Here is an 8,273-nt window from a genome sequence, read left to right as displayed (position 1 = left end):
CACACACACACGGCCAGTTAAGGTGGGCAGATTGCTTGAAATCAGGAGTTCGAGACCAGCCTGGGAAACATGACAAAACCCCATCTCTATAAAAAATACTAAATATTATCCAGCCATGGTGGCCTGTGCCTGTCTTCCCAGCTACTTGGGAGGCTGAGGCAGGAGAATTGCTTGAACTCAGGAGGCAGAGGTTGCAGTGAGCTAACATTGCACCTCTGCACTCCAGCCTGGGTGACAGAGTGAGACTGTCTGATAAAGAAAAAAGATGACGAAGAAGAAAAAAGCAAACAAAAAGCACCAAGACATTAGAAGTCCAAAATCAGACTAGCAGATGCATCAAGAATATCTGTAGGCAGAGTGAGCACATGGAGTCCTAGGGAAGGCAAATCAGAGGCCAGAAGGTCAAATCCAGGTTAACCAGCACGCTCTGGTTTAACTTGGCAGCAGAACAGATGGATGTCGTCATGGTCTGGGACAGGACACCAGGACACCATCAAGTCTCGACTGCACGTCTTCCCTGACTTTACTATGGGGTTGTCTGCCTGTTTCTGGCCGACTTCCTGTCCCTGGCCCTAACAGATGGGCTGTGATGAGGAGGATTGGGGGTTGGAAGAACCACTCTAGCCTAAGGGTCCACTCCCATATGGGGGGCCCCCATGATTCGGCCCACCTCCACCAGGACAGAGTGGAGTACACCGGATCAGGCAGCAGGGGGCGCTACTGGCCCTTCTGGAAAGGGGAAGGTGGCAACGTCACAGAAAAGTGTTGGTTTTATAAATGCGTTGATCCCAACACTTTGAGTGGCCAAGGTGGGTGGATCACATGAAGTCAAGAGTTTGTGACTAATCTGACCAACATGGTGAAACCTCATCTCTACTAAAAATACAGAATTATCCAGGCATGGTGGCGCACACCTGTAATCCCAGCTACTCGGGAGGCTGAGGCAGAATTGCTTGAACCCGGGAGGTGGAGGTTGAGGTGAGCTGAGATCACCCCACTGAACTCCAGCCTGGGCAACAAGAGCGAGACTCCATCTCAATAAAATAAAATATAAGCCAGGCGCGGCGGCTCACGTCTGTAATCCCAACACTTTGGGAGGCCAAGGTGGGCGGATCACGAGGTCAAGAGATGGAGACAATTCTGGCCAACATGGTTAAACCCCATCTCTACTTAAAATACAAAAGATTACCTGGGCATGGTGGCACACACCTATAGCCCCAGCTACTGGGGAGGCTGAGGCAGGAGAATTGAACCCGGGAGGCAGAGGTTGCAGTGGGCCAAGATCAAGCCACTGCACTCCAGGCTGGCAATAGAGTGAGACTCCATCTAAAAAAAAATAATAATAATAATAAAAGAAAATAAATACATTGAATAAAAGAGGCCATTGGTTGTAAGGCGTATGTCAATTTCATAGATAATATGTGAAAAATTAGTGTCTTAGAATCTTTTAAATACATATTTCTTTGACATGGTTCTTTCAGTAACCCTAAGAATCATAGGTAAGTTATCTGTTTACCGATAGGAAAACTGAAGCTCAGAGACAAGTAACTTTTCCCAAATGTAAGGCTTTAGTTTAGTCCAACAGAAACTTTTCTCCTACAGCTTTCCCTGGAGCCAGTGATGCTCTAAAATTTCTATTTAGCAGGAATTTGGGGGCAGCAAATGGGTTGGATGGAGCTGGGGCTAGCTGGTTTTGAAAGCAACAGGGAAAGATAATACGCTTGATTGGGGTGGCTTCGGTGGGACTAATGGAGATTATGGGAGGGATTCAAACCCCTCAGCCACTTCTTGGCACCGCCACTGCTTGGAGCCATGAATACTGCTTCCAAGGCTTGTCTCCCAAAGTGCTGGGATTATAGGCATGAGGCACTGTGCCCAACCTCTTATGACTTCTTTAAATGCTTATTGAGCATCTACTACATCTACTATGTGGCCAGTCCCAGATAGGGACTGATCCTTGTCTTGCCCACTGTTGACACCTGCTCTACTATAGTCCCCCCTCAACTCTCAAAAACTCCAGCTTGTTTGATGCCATTCTGCCCCTGAGCTTCCCCGGAACCAGGTCTCTGATGTCTCAGGGCTGTCTCTGAAATGCTGAGGGCCCGTGGGGACTCCACAAAGCCACCAAACGCAGCCAATGCCTGCTCCCTGCCAGGGGCCACTGCGACAGTCCTTGGTCTCCTCTATAACAGAGTCTAAAGTGTCTAAAATGAGGCCAGGGCCCTGATCTTGGTCCCCAGATGTTCTATTAGCTCTGCTCAGAAGCAAGATCACAGCTCCTGGCTCCTGTTCTGAACCTGCACGTCACAGAAGCTTCTGTTTGGTGATAGCGTGCATGTAAGAGGAAATGCTGCCCAAGAGTGTCACTCCACACAGATGACTGTGCTTTCTAAAAGGTGGGCTGGAGCATCATCTTTGCATACAAAGAAAGTGTGTTCAGCCCATATTAAGTTATTTTAAGCTAATAATCTTAAAGAAAAACAGTATTGCTCTGTTGCTCAGGCCTGGAGTGGAGTAGTGCCATCTCGGCTAACTTCAACCTCTGCCTCCTGGGTTCAAGCATTTCTCCTGCCTCAGCCTCCCAAGTAGCTTGGATTACAGGTGTGCACCACCACGCCCAGCTATTTTTGTATTTTTAGTAGTGATGGGATTTCGCCATGTTGGTCAGGCTGGTCTTGAACTCCTGACCTCAAGTGATCCACCTGTCTCAACCTCCCAAAATGCTGGAATTATAGGCATGAGCCACTGCACTCGGCCTCAACTAAGGTTTCTTGAATTCCTCAGCTAAGAATCTTGTTTCACAGTCTAATGTGTAAAGAATCCTAGCAAATAGGCCTTTAGTAAAGTGTTGTGGTTTCTTGATGGTTTTGATAGCCAGTGTAACATTACAGCAAATTTAATTTTGGACAAAGAAAACATCTTGTCCTAACCCAACTACCCTAGCAATATTTCCATGGTCGCACAACCAGTCTTATTACTTCCTTTTTTCTTTCTTTCTTTTTTTTTTTTTTTTTTTTGGGAGATGGTACTCCAGTCTTGTTACCAAGGCTGGAGTACAATGTCATGATCTCGGCTCACTGCAATCTCCACTTCCTAAATTCAAGCAATTCTCCTGCCTCAGCCTCCCTAGTAGCTGGGATTACAGGCACCTGCCAGCATGCCCAGCTAATTTTTGTATTTTTAGTAGAGACAATGTTTTACCATGTTGGCCAGCCTGGTCTCAAACTCCTGACCTCAGGTGATCCACCTGCCTTGGCCTCCCAATGTGCTGGGATTACAGGCATGAGGCACTGTGCCCAGCCTCTTATTCTTTATTTAAATACTTATTGAGCAGCTGCTATGTACCAGCCACTGAATATACATCACTGTGTGCAGTGCTTTTGTGTTTTTGTAGAGATGGAGTCTCACTACGTTGCCCGGGCTGATCTTGAACTCCTGGCTTTAAGTGATCCCCCTGCCTCAGCCTCCCAAAGTGCTGGGATGACAGACCTGAACCACCACACCCAGCCCTGCACAGTGTTCTTAATTATGATGTTAGTCTATTATATACTCTTCTTGAAAGAGCAGACTCATAACTGACTCAAACATTTTTTTTTTTTTGGCTTTCTACACTATTCAGAGAGGGGTCCCTACAGCATTGTCCTGAGTTCTTTTGTCATGTAAAGGAAAATCTTTACAATGTCTGGTACACTTGATATCCTGAAAATGAAGGAGAAAGATATTGTCAAATTCCTTGTGGCAGAAACCCACTTAGGTGGCACCAATCTTGACTTCCAAACGGAACAGTACATCTCCAAAAGGGAAAGTGATGGCATCTACCTTATACATCTGAAGGTGGCTGGACGAAGTGGCTCACACCTGTAATCCCAGCACTGTGGGGAGGCTGAGGCAGGAGAATAGCTTGAGTCCCGGAGTTTGAGAACAACCTGAGTCATGTGGCAAGACTATCTCTACAAAAAAATGGTTTTAAATCAGCCAGGCATGGTGGTATCATCCATCCTAGCCTACTGAGGCGGGAGGATCACTTGAGCTCAGGAGTTTGAGGTTGCAGAGACCTGATCGCACCGCTGTAATCCTGTCTGAGTGACAGAGCAAGACTGTCTCAAAACGACAAAAGAAAATCAAAACAGGCTGAGCATGGTGGATCACGCCTGTAATCCTAGCACTTTGGGAGGCTGAGGCGGGTGGATCACCTGAGGTCAGGAGTCTGAGACCAGCCTTGCCAACATGTGAAACCCCGTCTCTACTAAAAATATAAAAATTAGCTGCATGTGGTGGCGTGTGTCTGTCATCCCAGCTACTCAGGAGGCTGAGGCAGGAGAATCACTGGAACTCTGGAGGCAGAGGCTACAGTGAACCAAGATCGTGCCACTGCACTCCAGCCTGAACAACAGAGCGAGACTGTCTCAAAAAAAAAAAAAAAAAAAGCCTCCCATGTTCAAGCGATTCTCCTGCCTCAGCCTCCCGAGTAGCTGGGATTACAGGCATGTGCCGCCACGCCTGACTGATTTTGTATTTTTCGTAGAGCTAGGGTTTCTCCATGTTGGTCAGGCTGGTCTCAAACTCCCAACCTCAGGCGGGTCCACCCGGCTCAGCCTTCCAAAGTGCTGGATTATACGCGTGAGCCATCGTGCCCAACAAAACAAACAACCTTTCTAAATCAACTGAGACCTGTCTCAGATAATTTGGGTTCACAATACCGAAAAAGAAGAACAGGTCACTACTGAAAAGCAGTGACCAAGGAGAACATTAAGGGCAAAGAAACTGCCATCTGAGGTTGTAAACTTGTCTGAAGGTGTGCAGGTACCCTCTGTCCCTACTAAAGAATACAGCACTCAGACTGCCATTGAAGACGGGTCTGGACCAGGCACAGTGACTCACGCCTGTAATCCTAATACTTTGGGAGGCTGAGGTGGGCAGATTGCTTGAACCCAGGAGTTTGAAACCAGCCTGGGCAACCTGGCAAAACCCCCCTCTACAAAAAACACAAAAGTTAGCCAGGTGTGGTGGTGCATGTGTGTGGGCCCAGCTACTTGGGGAGCTGAGGTGGGAGGATCGCTTGAGCCCTGGAGGTCAAGGCTGCAGTGAGCCATGATTTCACCACTGCACTCTAGCCTGGGTGACAGAACGAGACCTTGTCTTAAAAAAAAAAAAAAAAAAAAAAAAAAGGGTGCTCTTAAGCTGTTCTTCCACAGGCTTTTAAACAGGAAATGGAAACAAGGTTGATGGAAAATAAACATCAGTTTAAAAAAATAAACAAATCATTATTCCTGTTTTTATAGTCTCCATGATTACAATTTTTAAAATGTAACACAATATAGAAATTTTGGAAACTCACTGGAAAAAGATCCTATCCCAGAACGTAGCGACCCTTGGTACCTTTCCTCCATGTTTCTCTTTGCATTTGGTACAGAAGAGTCATCAGATATCCTGTTTCTTCCCCGACATTATGTCATAAGCACTTTCCCATGTTGTTACCTTCTCATCTTGCAAAACTGTCTTTGCTTATAAATATTTCCAGCCTTACTAGCATTTTCCAGGTTTTCCCAGCAGCAGACTTCTCAAGCATTGCTGGAAAGGTGCCAAAATGATTGTCTGAGTTGGGATTTGTTCTAAATAGTTCCCTTGTGTCTGGAACTGTCTGGCTCCACAGAGTCCCTGCCTGCAAAACTCAGTCCTGCCATGTGTGAATAAGGGTCCCTTCCATGAGCCCCTTTCAGAAACGATGGTAGGATGGAGCCCCACTTTGCCAGTCTCTTCTTCCCTCAGCACCCCCAACTCATCCTCCCTCCTCGTTTCTGATACCCATTTCCACTGGTATTAAAGTTAGCAGCCCTGGGTTCAAAACCAGGCTCAGCCACACAGCAGAGTAGACTACAAGCAAATCACTTCACATCTCTGCACCTCTCAGTTCCACCTTTTCACAGGCTGTAGTCAGTACATGAGGTCGGGAACCGTGGTTCATGCCTGTAATCCCAGAACTTTAGGTTGAGGCGAGAGAATTGCTTGAGCTCCAGAGTTCGAGACCAGCCTGAGCAACTCTGGAGACCCCATCTCTATTAAAAATAAAAAAATCTAGCCAGGTGTGGTGCTGCACACCTGTAGTCTCAGCTACTCACGTGGGCTGAGGCAGGAGGAACACTTGAGCCCAGTAGGTTGAGGATGCAGTGAGCCTTGATTGCTCCACTACACTCCAGCCTGGGCAACACAGCAAGACCCTATCTCAAAAAAGTTTTAATTAATTAATTTTTTTATTTTTATTTTTTAAGACAGAATTTCCCTCTTGTTGCCCAGGCTCGATCTTGTTGCAATGGCTCGATCTCAGCTCACCACAACCTCTGTCTCCCAGGTTCAAGTGATTCTCCTGCCTCAGTCCCCCTGTAGCTGGGAGTACATGCATGCACCACCATGCCCAGCTATTTTTTTGTATTTTTAGCAGAGACAGGGTTTTGCCATGTTGCCAGGCTGGTCTTGAACTCCTGAACTCAGGTGATCCACCAGCCTTGACCTCCCAAAGTACTGGGATTACAGGCCTGAGCCACCGCACCCAGCCGGTTACCTGTTCTGAGCAGCCCTTCTGTGCCTGAGGTTTGATCTCTGCCAAGTCCTTCCACCTGGATCCTCACCTGTAGACTTACAATGCTGTGCTTGAGGTTGACTCTCCTGAACCAGTTCCTCTGGGCCTGAAATTCTGCCACTTTTGTTACCTAGACCTTGTATACCTGACCTCCGCCTCTTCAAGCCTTGTCCCTTTTTTTTTTTTTTTTTTGAGACAGAGCTCTTGTCGTGTGGGCTGGAATGCAATGGTGTGATCTCGACTCACTGCAACCTCTGCCTCCTGGGTTCAAGCTGCCTCAGCTTCCCTAGTAGCTGGGATTACAGGCGTACACCACCACATTCGGCAAATTTGTATATTTTTTAGTAGAGACGGGGTTTCACCATGTTGGCCAGGCTGGTCTCAAACTCCTGACCTCAGGAGATCCACCCACCTTGGCCTCCCAAAGTGCTGGGATTACAGGCATGAGCCACCGCCCCCGAAGCCCTGTTTCTACTAGAAATGGCACTGCTCTTCCTGGCCAGGGGCAGTCTCCCCATGCTCCAAAATTGAATGGCGCCATTTATAATTTTGCTACCTTCCCCTGTTTGCTTCGGATCTCCTGACACAAGCTCCTATCCATACACCAAAGCACTGTGACCTGTTGGTTTCCTCTAATTGGCACCAGGCTCCTTATTTACCCGGTAGACTTGCCATGTTGGCTAAACACAGCACAGTGTCTTCTCCACACATGCTTTGCTATGTTAAGAAAGCAATCTGATTAAATGAATTAGTAAGCCATTTAAATAAAAACAAAACCTTATATACATATGGCAATTGACACCACATAGAAAACAACTGCTAGCAGGTCATCACCTTTGATTATCATGATGGTCCCATGAGCTACAGAAGAATGGTTTAGTCAGACTTATTTTGAAGACTGAAGTATAATCTTAGCACTTTGGGAGGCCAAGGCGGGTAGATCACTTGAGGTCAGGAATTCGAGGTCAGCCTGGCCAACAGAGTGAAACCTGTCTCTACTAAATATACAAAAAACTACCTGGGAGTGGTGGTGCATGCATGTAATATCAGCTACTTGAATCCAGAGGCAAAGATTGCAGTGAGCCGAGATCGAACTTTTTTTTTTTTTTTGAGGCGGAGTTTCGCTCTTGTTACCCAGGCTGGAGTGCAATGGCGCGATCTCGGCTCACCGCAACCTCCGCCTCCTGGGTTCAGGCAATTCTCCTGCCTCAGCCTCCTGAGTAGCTGGGATTACAGGCACGTGCCACCATGCCCAGCTAATTTTTTTTGTAGTTTTAGTACAGACGGGGTTTCACCGTGTTGACCAGGATGGTCTTGATCTCTTGACCACGTGATCCACCCGCCTCGGCCTCCCAAAGTGCTGGGATTACAGGCGTGAGCCACCGCGCCCGCGAGATCGAACTTCTATAACCTCTGGGTAACAGAGCGAGACTCTGTCTCAAAAATAAAATAAAAAAGATGGTGGGGCCGGGCGCGGTGGCTCAAGCCTGTAATCCCAGCACTTTGGGAGGCCGAGGCGGGTGGATCACGAGGTCAAGAGATCGAGACCATCCTGGTCAATATGGTGAAACCCCGTCTCCACTAAAAATACAAAAAATTAGCTGGGCATGGTGGTGCTCGCCTGTAGTCCCAGCTACTCAGGAGGCTGAGGCAGGAGAATTGCCTGAACCCAGGAGGTGGAGGTTGCGGTGAGCCG

The sequence above is a fragment of the Sapajus apella genome, unplaced genomic scaffold (genome assembly GCF_009761245.1).
Source record: "Sapajus apella isolate SASKATOON/1434 unplaced genomic scaffold, GSC_monkey_1.0 scaffold48, whole genome shotgun sequence".
Lineage (NCBI taxonomy): Eukaryota > Metazoa > Chordata > Mammalia > Primates > Cebidae > Sapajus > Sapajus apella.
This window is presented reverse-complemented; position numbering follows the sequence as displayed.